Here is a 14,589-nt window from a genome sequence, read left to right as displayed (position 1 = left end):
TGTTGAGTGACAGCACACCCCCTTTGGTGGGTGGGCCGGGGGTTGGCTGCCCAAACGGAGGCGTTCCCATGAGAACGCCTACCGTTTGGGGCCAGCCCCACTGACATCACAAGTGATGTCAGTGGAGAGATTCCGGCTCTGTTAGAGCCGAAATCTCTCTGGAGCTTGCGGCCATGAGACCCTACCACAAGGGTCTCGTCGCAAGCCCGATGGTTGTGACCCTCATCATGGCTGCTCGCTATAGCTGTGGGTGGTCACCCACAGCTATGCGAGCGGCCAGGAGGCCGTTCTAAAAAAAAAAAAAAGCCCGGCCCTGATTCAGAGCGAGCACTCTGTCAGAGCGAGCGGCTCTGAATCAGACCCTGAATTCCCTTCTTTTGTGAGTGATCACAACTGAGAAATCTTGGAAGATTAGAACAGTAAAGTCGCGAATTCGAAGGGTATTGGTTTTGCGATATGCCCTCAAAATATTTTCCTTGTCACGAAAATCTAAAAATCTGGCTATCACCTGTCTGGGGGCACCGTTTTTTGAGTTATGTTCTGGACCAATACGATGGAAACGCTCAATTGCAACAGTACCCTGCATTTGTAGGAACCTGGAGTACATTAATGAGATCAACTGCTGAGGAGATTATTGAGGTCAGAGCCTTTAATGGATTCAGGAATACCTAAAAATCTTAAGTTGTTGCGCCTATTGTGGTTTTCCTGATCGTCTAGTTTATCTGTTAAGGTAAGGCGTCCTCGTTATCACTAGTGCGTTGTTCGAGGTCAGTTATCCTTTTAGTGTTAGATTCTAATCTATTGAGAATTGTATTGATAGATAGCTGAATGGTGTCAAGTTTTTTATCCATGGACGTCTGGATATTATCCAGTTTTTTGTCCATCTGGTGGAAAATCGGCGTGACTTCTTGAGAAGCATCTGATTTGGGGGAAGAGGGGTTACCCTGTATTAAAGGAGATTGGGAGTCATTTGATGATTCCATGTTGTGTACCAGGGAGGTTATAAATTGGTGAGATTTATTTCCACCTTTGGTATGTTTCGCCATTCTCTGGGGTAACGGTGTAGCCTGTTTTAGAAATTTTTCCATACCATGCAGGAAAAAAATTAGTATGAAAACAGTTGTACCTGGTCAAGCCTGTAATCAAGAGCCCCTCCTAGGCAATGCGGTTACATTAAGTCAAGACGTTTGAATGAGTTATTTACATAACTGTTACATTGTGTGTATGTAAAGATATCACATAGTATCTTTGAGTAAGGTAACATATGGCAGTGTCGCCTATACTTTGATCCGAGATCCAAGGCAAAGGGAAAGTATGTTTCACCTTTAGATCTAATCTATTATCAGTAATACGAGGCAAGATGTGTTCACACCCCGGTCTGGCAGACAAGTCTTATATTGCTTACTATGACCAAGGTACAGACAATTAACTCAGAAAAATATATACAGTAGAGAGTTGTTTCACCAACACCACTAGGTGGTGCTGTTGTACAGGTTATATACTGTGAATGACAAACGGTGTTATTGAGAACAATTATATACAGTGATAAGAGAGTATGGGGTCTATTTACTAAGCAGTGTTAGGAGACAGAGTGCAAAGTGATAAGGTACCAGCCAATCAGCTCCTAACTGTCATTTTTCAAACACAGCCTGTGAGATGACAGTTGGGAGCTGATTGGCTGGCAGCTTATCACTTTTCACTCTGTCTCCTAACACTGCTTAGTAAATAGACTCCTATGTTATAGGTTAGAATAAATCTACCTAAAGGCACACATATATTAGAAGCAAGACACTTGCATGGGTTTTATATTAGCATATAAAAAGGTAATGAATTTTAAGAGATAGAAATGGGATGGGTGGGGTTAAATTGCAGATATCAATATAGTGGATTGAAAAGGGAAGATTGGCAGCGCATGTATGGTGGGTACCAGATTAGGAGGGTATGAGACCCGCTGTCACCCGGAGCAGGGACGAAACTAGGATATCTGTCACCCGGTGCAAGGCAGCAATTTTGCGCCCCCCTCCTTTCCTGTACCTGAAGTTTGTCCTTGCTCCTCCGTAAGGCAGTGCACTACTCAGACATCCCTGGTATAGTGACTTACATTATTCCACACACCATAATGCCTATTACACATTATGCCACACACTGTAATGCCTATTACCAAAGTGCCACTTACATATTTGCCCAACACCATTTTATACCCCACAGTAAGGCTTCTAATTACTTTAAAATTACCTGCTCGTCGGGGGTTACATGCTCGTTGCCATGGGGTTATGCTTGTTGCCAGGGGTTTTCATGCTTGTTGCCATGGGGTTTATGCACGTTGCCAGGGGGTTTATGCTCGTTGCCAGGGGTTACATGCTCGTTGCCATGAGGTTTATGCTTCTTGCCATTGGGTCTCATGCTCATTGCCAGGGGGGTTTATGCTCGTTGCCAGGAGGTTTATGCTCGTTGCCAGGGGGTTTCACGGGAGAAGATGCAGCTTTCAGCATCTTCTCCCAAGCAGCCGGGAACGCTGTGTGCATTGTGCTGGCCTAACAGACACTAGAGGTCCAGTAGGACCTCTAGCATCTGTCTCCTCCTAGGCGGCGGCCATTTTTGGATGGCTGTTTTCAGCAGAGTCCATGCGGACGGCTAGTCCGCATGGAATTTGCTGAAAGGGCCATCCAAAAATGGCCGCCGCCAAGGAGGAGACAGACACTAGAGGGCCAGTAAGGACCTCTAGCATTTGTCTCCTCTTTGGCGGCGGCCATTTTTGGATGGCCGTTTTCTGAGTCTGCAGCCCCCAAGCCACCTCGAGTCAGCTTTTTTCACCCCCTGCAATCCGGCACCTGGTGCGCGTGCACCTCTAGCGCGCCCCCCTAGTTGCGGCCCTGCCCGGAGGAGAGCTCACTGTCACCCAGATCGTGCAGTGCTGCAGGAGTTCCTTATAGAGAGAGGGGAGCCGTGTTAGTCCAGATGACTTCACCGCAGGGCTGTCCAGCTAGCTGCGCATGTCTTCTACCGCTGAGATCCAAGTGATCAAGCCAGCGGCAGGGTGATGATTATGCAGCTCCACTGAGAGTAGCTCCGATCCAGCAGGCTCCGCGGTCACCGGAGGAGTCACAGGGACAGAAGCCGGTTCAGGCAATGTGCAGTGGATCCGGTCACGGACAGCAGTCCCAGAGACCCACCTTGATGACGCCCAGCAGCCGAGTCTTCTCCACTTCAGGCGGCCAGTCGCATACCGGAGACCAGAGGTGACAGTCCCGCAGTGCAGCGCTCCAGGCCAGGAAACCGGCTGAAGAGGTCAGTGAGGGGGGAGAGATCTATGCTCCGCTGGTTGTCTGAAGGCACCACAAGGTTCCCAGCACGCGCACAGCCCGGAATATAGCAGCACAAACGCCGGCCGGGATCTGCTTCCACAGGCTTCTCTAGGGAGCACAGACGATCGCCTGATGTAGGCAGGGAGAGCTGGGTCTCCTATACGGACAGTCAACGTGTAAGCGGCGTTGGCTGCCAGTGTGTTGGTAGGCCTCAGATTTTGCAGGGCGGGTTCCGGTGGAAATATTTTTCCGATCAGCCCTATGACCAGATTATTAAGAAGCACTGGTCTTCCTCCTCATAGATCTATAACTGCTGGCGCCGAAAAACAGTTTTAGCTGGGGATGGATAGAGATGTGATGAAGGGGAGACTGAGGTGAAGATAAAATGCGGCCATCACGATGCTCCGCCCACCGGAAGTCCTTGTCCCCCATTATGTACTAAAGTGGGAGTTTTTAGAAATGGAGATGTTGCCCATAGCAACCACTCAGATTCTACTTAACATCTAACTAGCACCTTCTAGAAGATAATAGCTAGAATCTGATTGGTTGCTATGGGCAACATCTCCTCTTCTAAAAACTCTCACTTTAGTAAATATACCCCTAAGAAGCCTATGTCACAATTGTTGATAGGGGAAGTTTATGCTGAGTTGAACTATAATCTGACAAGTGAATGTAAGTGTGAGTAGGAGACACTACTTGTCCTGTCTGTGGGACGGATTCACTACGGATCTCTATTGCGATCGCAGCTGCGATTTCGCACGCACGCATGCCAATGAGTGCAATCTCAAAGCCGTCGCACAGCCAGCATAGAGAAGCCCACAACCTCTCACTACCGCTATCTCGCATCCGTAATACCCTGCAACCTGCGTATACATCGAGTAACATCGGCCCCCCCCACGCACAATTACAGATACTCAGAAATTCATAACATTGTCACACGCAGCGAGCACTCAGGCTGCGCATGCTATCGCGGTGGCTGATTTATGCACGCCCATGCAACGGCGTTCAGACAGACTGGCACCCCTGCGTTTCTCTAACCACTCCCCCATCACCACCCCCAAACGCTGACCTCCCCGTCACTCACTCTGCGATGGCTTTCATTCTGCGTGAGTGATCACAGAGTGATTGCAATGCTAGCAGTACGCACCATCGGCCGATCTGCGTGCGCTGTTGCAGTTGCGATCTGTAATGAATCAGACCCTCTACACCAAGATTATTAATGAAGAGACACATACTTACCAGGCTTCCCCAGAGTTCTTCTATATAGTTTGCCAAAGATTCATAAAAACCTGGAAGCCCCGCCAGGATGGCCGATTATATCTGCCTGCGAGTCTCTTTATAACAATGTCTCCAAATACTTAGAATCTGCCTAATTGAAAGATACGACATCCTTTTTGAAAAAGCTGGAACAACTTGGGGACATACCTGAAAACACTTGTCACTGCACACTGGACACGACCAGTCTTTATACGGCATGCAGTCAGGAAGCCGACGGTCATAATGTCGACGACCGGCTTCCCAACTGTCTAATCCCGGCAGGGGTCTAATGACAGGCATTGAGAACCCGACACCTGTCATTTTACCTACGCCGGGAGCCCGATGTCCGGCATATCGATCGAAGGCAAGCCGGGCGGCAGGCGCAGACAGCTGCGCGGGGGGGAGAGGGTTAGATTAGGGGCTCCTGAGGGGGACTTAGGGTTAGGCACACCCAGGGGGAGGTTAGGGTTAGGCACCCCCCTGTGAGGGTTAGGTTTAGGCAGTGGGGAAGGGGGGTTAGGTTTAGGCACTTAGAGGGGGGTTAGGGTTAGGCACTTAGAGGGGGGTTAGGTTTAGGCACCCTTAAAGGAGGGTTGGGAGGGGTTAGATTAGTAAATACTTACCTTTAGACCAATCGGGATCTTCACTGGTGCCGGGCTTGCGGTGTCAGGATTTGAACTGCCGGACATTTTCTCCACTTATTAGAACAAAATGTAGTTATCATGCCGGCGTTCAGAATACCAACAGCAGTTGGAATCCCGGCACCAGAATCCCGACGGTACGTATTATGGGGAGGGTTAGGTTTAGGGATGGGCACTATGGGTAACCATATCAAATGTTACTCTGTGCTAACTTACTGTATTAATTCACCATTTACTTTTGTAATCATTATGGCCATTGATAGATGGTCACTATCCATATACAGTATATGTAAGTTTTGCTATTTTTCTCTTGTTTATTATTATTCTTTGATTGTTTATTCAATGCCATGCAATTGTAACATTTATATTGTATATTGAATCGTATTTATCATTGACACTTTTGGTGCTTTCCCTAATAAAATTTATTGGAAAAATTAAAAAAAGCAATTTATTTTATTTTAACGGAGATTTCTAATTACAGCATATGGGGTATGAGGTGGGTTCGCACGTCACACCCTCATACACTAATACACTAATACATATCTGTTCCAAATTTAACATTAATCAAGATTTTTTTTTCACCCATGAGCGAAGAGTAAAGATTCTTTTTTATTCCCGCTATATCGATGACGTTCTATTGTTGTTGAGTGGGACCTTTGTTTGTTTTGAACTTATGGGGCCAGATGTAATGGGATGCGATTTTGTAGAAAATCTGAGTTTATCGCTAAACTAGCATTTTTTACACACTCGCAAATTTAATAGGGAGCGACTACAGATAAACTCTCATATTTCTTGCTTTACTGTTACGGAAAACAATCTCGCATCCAGATGTTATCCAATTCAGAAGACAGAACTCAGGCAATGTAATAGAGTGCGAGTGTTTCACTCGCACACTATACTGCCTGAAAGTTTTGAAAAACAATAAACACGCTTCAGGCTAGCGAGTCTAGCCTAAGCAGGTGCGAGTGACTCAGGAACATGCACATATCCATGAGATACGTGCATGTTTCTTTGTGTTAGAAAAAAAAACTTTATTAAAGAAAAAAATGACATCGTCCCCCCACAAGCATAACCAGCCCCGGGCTCTGTAGAGCCTGTCCTGGTTCTTAAAATACAGGGGACAAAATGCATAGGAGTCCTCTTTATTTTAAGAACCATCACAGAGCTCAGCTGAGCCGGTCCTGGTTGTGGAAATACAGGGGACAAAACGAGTAGGGATCCCCTGTATTTTCCATAACCAGCATCGGACTCTTTCTAGCGGGGGTGTAATGCCACAGCCAGGGGAAACCTTTCACCGAGTCTCCCAGCCGAAGCATTACACCTGACCTCTAGTCAGCCCAAGCCGGGGGGGCCCTGGGGAGGGGGTCCCCCTGTCCAGGGCACTCCAGGCCTGGGCTGTTAGTCCGCGGTTGATTGTGAATAGTGTGGTGTAAAAAATAGATGAAGTAATATTTTCTTTTGCTGGAAAACTACAGGTCCCAGCAATCCTCCCCCACATGCTGGTACTTAGAGAACCACAAGTACCAGCATGCAGGGCATTAAGGACACGCTGGTACCTGTAGTTTACCTGCAAAAGAATTATTAAAATAACGACAAGACTCGCACACTGTGACAGTAAGGTTTAATTAAAGCATATATGCACACTCATATTCACGCATACTCACCTATAATCCTTGTAGCCATTCACGTCCCCTTCTCCAGTAGAATCCATGACACCTGTAAAAAAAATACCATACTCGCCTATTCCTAGCAAAGATCACATCCTCTTTGGTCCATGTAGGCATCCATGGGGGTAAAAAAAATAAAAAACCGCCACCGGAATCCAGTTCGATTGACAGGGCTCCGCATGACTCCTGTCATTGTAGGAGCTGTCCGCTGATTGGCTCTAAGCGGTCAGGCTGTACTCAGACTTTCCCCCATAGACTTCAATGGTGGGAAACATCCATTGATGTCTATGGTGAGAACAGCTATATTGTAGCCTATTAAGTTAACTGCAAGGTTAATAGAGGTCAACGTTTTAAGAAAACTGAGTGCCGCCCACTTCCTTTTGGGGGATCTTGCTGCTACATTACTATTGAGAATGGCAACGGAGCATTATGTCTTTTTCCTATTTATCTATCTCAGATCTATTTATCCCATATCTAGCTCTCATAGCTATCTACCTATCTATCTCATATCTATCCATCTATCTATCTGATATCAGACTTTGTCTACTTTTGAAAAAAACATTTTAGGGAGATTGTGAAGCACCACCTATGAGTGCAGCGTTAAAGTGAATGTCTACATCTGAGAGGCGTGACATAAAATTGATTTACATCCAAATTTCAATAAGCCCCAGAGCAGTTAGTAGGTTCTACTAGTTGAAAACACACTGATACTTTTCAGAGAATGCATGTAGCCATAGGGATCATTGTGCCTTATACCAAAATGCAGGGAAATGATACTAATGATCCAAATTGAATAAATACATCTCTGTTCTTTTTTTAATAATGGCAAGAACTTACCTTTGTTATCTCTCTTTCTACGAAATCCATAGGGTCCACAGGGAGACCTTGGGGTATAGGTATGGCAGAGTCATCCGGGCACCATGCAGATACATTTTTCCTCCCAGGATGCACTGGGTCCTCCCCTATACCCCGCCAGCCGGGCCAGAGGCATGTCAGTTCGTAACAAGCCAAAGGCCAGAGGAGGATAAGAGAGAGAGAAAAGCAATATAGACAGACAACAAGATAAATTCTGGCGCTAAACACTAATACACAAATAACATATACATATAAGACAAGATATAGGACTGCAGCGGATATCAAACTCTGTGTACATTTGAATTTAGGAAGAACAGACAAAATACAAAAATCTGCGCTGTCACTATATATGTCAATGAGATCAATAAGGAGTAGAGTGGTAAAATAAAAATAATTTCATTAAACAAGCTAAAATAAATAGCACACATTAATACATACAATAAAACAGTTGTACAAACAAAATAATTTTCCTTGCATATAAAAGTGACAAGGGGCCTGATTCAGACACACTCGCGAGCGGCTGTCCGCTCGCAAGTGGGTCGATGTTCTGGACTGAGCATGCGCACGATGGAGGGAGCTCCGTCGTGCGCATGCGCCAGACGCGACGAGCGAAGGAAAGTCCTTCGCTCGTTGTGTCTGATCAAAGGGGGCGTGCTGTCGATGTTGATTGACAGCACGCCCCCTTTGGTAGGCGTGCCGGGGGCGTGCCTCCCTGACGGGGGCGTTCCCAAGGGAACGCCTCCCGTCAGAAGCCGGCCCACTGACATCACTAGTGATGTCAGTGGGAGTGATTTTGGCTCTGATAGAGCCAAAATCACTCCGGAGCTTGCGGTTGAAAACCTCAACCGCAGGCTCCGGCTCGCAGTTTCGATGGTCGCGATGGTCACGGCCATCAAAATGCACGCTCGTATAGCCTGTGGGTGGTGACCCACAGCTATACGAGCGTCCAGGAGGACGCTCCATTTTCATGGAGGCCGGCCCTCATTCAAAGCGTGCGCTCTGCTCAGAGCGTACGGCTCTGAATGAGGGCCTATGTCACTAAAAAGCAATATTGATACACAAGTTGGATAATAAAGGTGTATCTTTGTGGTAGTGAGAGTAATTCACCGTTGTTGTAGACCAGGTGATAGAATGTTTCCACAAATAGAGATGGAAGAGCAACTGTAAGCACAATAAATGGAATGTTTATTCTGATAGTGCTCCTTGTTATACTGGAGTCACACTCCTGTAATATGACTAAAATAATCACTTCCTATTCCTATTTTATGCAACTTGTGTATCAATATTGATTTTTAGTGACATTGTCACTTTTATATGCAAGGAAAATTATTTTGTTTGTACAACTGTGTTTTATTGTATGTATTAATGTGTGCTATTTATTTTAGCTTGTTTAATGAAATAATTTTTATTTTACCACTCTACTCCTTATTGATCTCATTGACATATATAGTGACAGCGCAGATTTTTGTTTTTGTCTAAAAGAGAGAGAAGAAAGCCTGAAACACTCAAGAATCACATTCTCACATAGAAGGAGACAGAAAACCGGTGACCAGAGCGTATCCCAACTGAAGCACAGGTGCGTCAGGGTGGGTGCCCTGTGGACTTTATGGACTTCGTAGAAAGAGAGATAACAAATGTGAATTCTTACCATATCGCTCATTTTCTACTTCAGGGTCCATAAGCTCCACAAGGAGACCTTGGGGATGTCCCAAAGCAGTACCTTCAAGGGTGGGGACGCTCCTGTGCAGAGAGGAGAATCTGCTGCCCGAAGGAAGCATCCTGATTGAATGAGCAGTAACAGTGGGCGGAACTGGAAGGCCCTCCGAAGTGTAAGCCTCAGAGATCGTCATGTGAAGCCAGCTAGCCAAAGTCTGTTTATTGGCTGGCTATCCCTTCTTGTGGAATCCATATGGGACAAACAAGGAGTCTGACTTCCGAAGTAAACTGGTACGGTCCACATAAATCCTGAGGGCGCGTACCACATCCAATGAGGCCTCACCTGCCGAAAGGTCTGGGGAGTTAAAGGCCAGTACAACAATTTTCTCATTAATGTGGTTGCAACTAGTGACCACCTTAGGAAGGAACCCAGTGCGAGTACGAAGCACAGCCCTGTCCTGATGAAAAAACAGAAAGGGGAAGCGACAAGAGAGAGCCCCCAAATCTGACACTCTTCTGGCTGAATGCTATAGCCAGAAGAAAAACAGTCTCAGCTGTAAGTCATTTGAGATCCATTGAGTCCAGGGGCTCAAATGGAGGGTCCTATGAACAACAGCCAAATCCCAAGGTGCCACAGGAGGGACAAAGAGAGGCTGAATGCGAAGGACCCCCTGTAGAAAGGTGCAAATATCCGGAAGAGGAGCAATCTGTCGCTGGAACCAAACTGACAGAGCAGAGACATGCACCTTCAGTGAGGCAAGGCGAAGACCAAGATCCAAGCCCGCCTGCAGGATAGCCAAAACTCTGGATATCCGAAACACCTGGGGAACATAACCTTTGGGACTACACCAATAAAAGTAGGTGTGCAACATCCTGTGATAAAATCCTGGCCGAGGCTGGTTTATGTGCTCTAAGCATAGTGTTCACCACCGAGCTAGAGAAACCCTTGGACCTTAGGAGGGAAGTCTCAAGAGCCACGTCATCAAAGACAGATGACCCAGGTCCGGATAAAGACAAGGACCCTGAGACAACCGGTCCGGACATTGAGGCAACAGCCACGGGAGTGTCGATTGACTCTGTAGATCTGAGAACCAATGACGTCAGGGCCAAGCTGGAGCCACCAGCTGGGGCTGTGCCCCCTTCTTGTTTGAATTTTCAAAGTACTCGAGGAAAAAGGGAGACTGGAAGAAACAGGTACACAAACCGGAAGGTCCACTTTACGGACAGACCGTCTACTAGGAGAGCCCTGCCGTCTCTTGTCCTGGACCCGTACACCGACAGCTTGTGATTGTGTCGGGAGGCCATAAGGTCCACTTCTGGAAGGCCCCAATTGTCCACTAGGAGCTGAAACACCTCCTGGTGAAGAGACCATTCCCTGGGATGCACGTCATGATGGCTGAGGAAGTCTGCTTCCCAGTTGAGCACTCCTGGTATGAACACTGCTGATATGGCTGGGAGATTGCCTTCCGCCCATGTCAGAATGCATGACACCTCTGTCATTGCCGCCTGACTTCGAGTTTCTCCTTGATGATTGATGTAAGCCACAGTCGTGGCGTTGCCTGACTGAACTTGCACAGGCTTTCCGTGAAGTATGAGTCTTGCTTGTTAAAGGGAACTGAAGACCACCCGAAGCTCCAATATGTTGATTGGTAGAGCAGACTCCTGTGCTGTCCACCATCCTTGAAACATGTGTGGACCTGTCACTCCGCCCCAATCCCTGGGACAGGTGTCTGTTGTCAGGAGGATACAGACCAGAATCCAAAAGGGGCGCCCTTTGGAGAGGTGACCTGTCTGCAGCCACCAAGTCAGAGACAGACGTACCTCTGGAGAGAACACCATTGTTTGTGCCTTTATCCTATGGGGTAATCCGTCCCACCTGGAGAAGATCATTTTCTGCAGAGGCCGGGAATTAAACTGTGCATATTCCACTATGTCGAAGGTCGACGCCATGGATCCCAGTAGCTGCATTGCTGAGTGAATGGACACTCGGTGACTGTGGAGACATCTGCGTACTCGCGTCTGCAAAGTGAAGATCTTTTCTGACATCAGAAAGATCCTTTGCTGCTGTGAATCCAACAGTGTTCCCAGATGGAGCATCTTTTGGGATGGAGTCAAGGAGGACTTATTCGAATTGATCAACCACTCATGAGACTGAAGCACAGACACCGTGAGTTGTAGATGGCGGTGAAGTACCTCTGGAGATCCTGCCAACAGTAAAAGGTCGTCCAGGTGCGGTAACAGACGGACACCCTGCAGGCGCAGATGGGCTGCCATTACTGCCATAATTTTGGTAAACACTCGAGGTGCAGTAGAGAGGCCAAACGGCAGAGCTCGAAGCTGGAAATGTTGTTGCTCTACAGCAAACCTGAGAAACCGTTGGTGAGAGGGAGCAATCAGAATATACAGGTATGCATCCTGAATATCCAGTGACACCATAAAATCCCCAGGTTCCATAGCCAATATGAGCATAGGGTTTTCATCCCGAACTGAGGTACCCTGAGAAATTTGTTCAGGGCCTTGAGATTTTGAACCAGAAAGAGATTGGAATAATAACCTGTTCCCCTCTGGGGCAACGGGACAGGTATTACAACTACTGCTTGAAGCACGGATTGCACAGCTTTCTGGATTTGTAAGGCCTTGTCCTTGTCTGACAGAGGGCCTGTGCAGAAAAACTGATGGGGAGATCTCCTACGGCAGGAGAGGGCGTACCCATGAGAGACCACTTCTCTTACCCAAGTGTCTGTGGTGGTCTGGCACCAGCACTGGGTGAATTGAAGAAGTCAGCCTACCACCCTGGGTTCCCCCAAGGGGAGGCCTGTCCCTTCAGGCTGAAGACTTGTCGTCAGACTTGGCAGCTGGACTTCTCGTACTCCAGGCTTGCTTCTTGAGCTTGGCAGTCTTTTTAACAGCTGACGGCCTAGGAAAGGACTGACCCTTAGGCTTACCTTGGGGCCGATAGGGCCATAAGGACGAGGTCCTGGACCCAGAGGGAGCAGGTGCAGAAGGCAGACATGCAGACTTAGCTGCTGCCAACGTATCCACAATCTTGTCCAAGTCAGGACCAAACAGGACCTGACCATTATAAGGTAAACACTCTAAACCTTTCTTAGAGTCCGCATCGGCTCTCCAAGAACATAGCCACAGGGAACAGCAAGTTGATACCGCAGCCGCCGAGATCCTGGAAGTTAAGAGGCCAGTATCCAAAGCCGCCTCATTAATAGCTGAATCCCGAAGGTTGCCCACCAGAATCACTTGCTCCGCAGTAGCATCAGCAGACAAGGACCCCTCTAAAGAATCCGCCCAGCATTCCATAGCTCTAGCAACCCAGCATATAGCCGTGGCCATTCTGGAAGCTGCCCCTGAAACTGAATACATGGATTTTAAACAAATCTCCACCTTCCTATCCATAGCATCCTTTAAAGAAGACATCGATGGCATAGGTAGAGTCGCACTTTTTACCAAGCGCGTCACATGAGAATCAACCACGGGGGATGATTCCCATTTTGAAAAGTAATCCTCAGCAAAAGGATAGGAGTAAGTCAGGCGTATTTGAGGTTGTAACGCTTTCCAGGTGTCTTCCAGGCCACCTCCAAATGGTCAATCAACTGATCAGACAAAGGAAATATAGCAGCTGTAACCTTTATTTCCTTAAAATAGGCATGACTAAGGCCGAACGGACTGCCTGAATCAGATCCGGGATGTATATCTTAGACTTAGGCTCCACCTCTCGTGTAGAGGGATCGGAGTCTGATAATTCTGGAATCTCCCCGTCATATCATCCTCATCATATTGAGTTGACTGAGACGACAGCAAATGACTTTTAGCTGGTCTAAGGGGTGTTTCCCCCTGCAGCATAGTCTGTAGGCTCTGCACCGTGGTAGACAGAGTACTAACCCATGGAGGGTCCGATTGAACCTGCACAGGTGCAACATGCTGAGGCAGGTTCTCGGAGTGCACAATCACCTGTTGTGGGAACCCCATCTGGGGAAGCACAGGAGGTGCTGCCAAACGTCCCGCAATGGTCGTCAATGCCTGAGCAAAGCACGCCCACGGAGGCTCTTGTGAGGTAACTGAGACAGTAGATGCACCAGGTGGGGTACAGCATTTTCCACACAATCTCCCCTGTAGCACGTCTCCCTCCCCTAACACTGTTGCACAAGCTCCGCATGACAGTAGGGTAGCAACCTCCTTTTGCCCATTATCAATGTCACTGCCTGACATGATGAATATAATGGTGCACTTAGTATGTGACAAAACCCCACAAATATACAAAATGTGAGGAATAAAAATACACCCTGACAATACTTGTACTGTAAGGGCTCAGAGATAGAAACGGGAAAGTAAAATGGCTGACAGTCTTAGAAAGAAAAGTTTTAGACAGCGCTAGCATAAAGTCACATACAATGCAGAAAACACCTGCACAATGGCACTACTAGTCCACTACACAGACTGAGTGTCTGGTAGGATATAGTGCTACACACGCTGACCAACAGAGGAGAGGTTTGTAGGGGGATCCAGGCTCCGCACTCCCTGGAAGATCTGCGACTTAGCCTGAAGAAAATGGCCGCCAGAGACCTCAAAAGGGGCGTTCCCAGAGAAGGAAAGCTGCCTCAGCCCAGCCAGACCGCAGTGAGAAGGTGTGTTGAGCAGCGGGGAGGAGCCGACTCTTAAACAGGGAAGGCTGCCTCCCATGGGTGGCAAATAACCCCCGGGACGCTGGAATTATTTCCGCGTGTGTCCCTGGTTGTCTAGTGGAAAGCGCAGGGTATTAGGGCCTGGCTCCACATGCCGTCATCCCCGGGGAATCCCCAACCCCCGGGGGAAAGGACTGCTCCCCAGCTGGTCACCGCACACAGTGGCCCGCCGCTTACCTAGTCCCCGTGAAGTTCGGCCGCAGTCCAGGGATCCCGCAGGGTCCCTGTTAGCCAAGACCCCGCAGTCCCTGCCAAGATCCCCGGGTAAGAACCGGCATCTCGGCGCCGGCAGGGTGACAGAGCGGCAGCGCGGACGTCCACTGGACTGTCTGCTCTGAAGAATAAATGAAGAATTCTCTCTTCTGGGGCTGAATAGCCCTGCTGCATTCCCAGTGACCAGACTCCGGCCGGGCACCTAACAAACTGATGTGCCTCTGGCCCGGGGGCGGGGTATAGGGGAGGACCCAGTGCATCCTGGGAGAAAAAATTTAACTGCGTGGCGCCCGGATGAGTC

Source organism: Taudactylus pleione, unplaced genomic scaffold (assembly GCF_031769625.1).
Source record: "Taudactylus pleione unplaced genomic scaffold, aTauple2 ptg001463l, whole genome shotgun sequence".
Taxonomy (NCBI): Eukaryota; Metazoa; Chordata; class Amphibia; order Anura; family Myobatrachidae; genus Taudactylus; species Taudactylus pleione.
Note: the sequence above shows the minus strand (reverse complement) of the source record.